Source organism: Nicotiana attenuata, unplaced genomic scaffold (assembly GCF_001879085.1).
Source record: "Nicotiana attenuata strain UT unplaced genomic scaffold, NIATTr2, whole genome shotgun sequence".
In the NCBI taxonomy this organism is placed as follows: domain Eukaryota; kingdom Viridiplantae; phylum Streptophyta; class Magnoliopsida; order Solanales; family Solanaceae; genus Nicotiana; species Nicotiana attenuata.
Window position 1 is genome coordinate 97721 of NW_017671081.1, and position 935 is coordinate 98655.

The following is a 935-nucleotide window of genomic DNA, read 5'->3' on the forward strand; positions in this document are numbered from 1 at the left end:
CACTTACGGAAAAAAAATTATTTTTAAACATTATTTTTCAGTTTTAATTTTTTTTATTATCGGTTTAAAAGTTCAAAATTTTACAAGTTCCAAAATTATGAGTTTGGAGGTTTATGTGCTTAGAAGTTTACGGGTTTAGAAATTATAAAGTTTACGTGTTCGAACTTCCGCGGTTTTGAAAGTTTAGCGATTCGAAAGTTTATGAAATTTGTGGGTTCGGAAGGTTGTTGGTTTGAAAGTTTATGGCTTCATGTTTATTGTATCTAAATTATTTATGAATACTCTTGAGAAGTCATTTTCCTCAATTTGCGTACCAAACACCGAAAAATGAATAAGATTACTACTTATTTTCCAAGAAAATATTTGAGAGCGAAATTGCAGTGGAATAGGAAGATCACTTACCTTTCGTCCTCATTGTTGTTTGAGATAAAAGTCTTCACTATAAATATTTTTATACTTGTTATAAAACAATAAAAGAACAAGAACAATATTGCAGAGAAAAGTAGGGAGAAAGGATTCTTATTGATTTGGGATAAATTGCAATGGAATAGAACCCTCTATTTATAGGGAGAGAGTGACTTAGCCACTAAGTAATAAACCCTAGAATCTCTCTAAATATAGACATTCACCATAAATAAAATTCTATTTATAACACTCCCCCTTGAATGTCTATTCAACAAATAATATGCCTCGTTAAAACCTTAACTAAAATAAAACCCAGTAGAGAAAAAATTCTAGAGAAGGAAAAAGAGTACACATATCTAACAATATGCTTTTTGGTTGCCTCGTTAAAAACCTTGCAAGGAAAACCCAGTGGGACAAAACCTTGTAAGGGAAAAAGAGTACAACGCGTATTAACTCCCCCTCATGAGAGCATCAGTTCACATCCTTAAGCATTTGCATTCCAATCTTATGCACCATCTTCAAAAGATCTT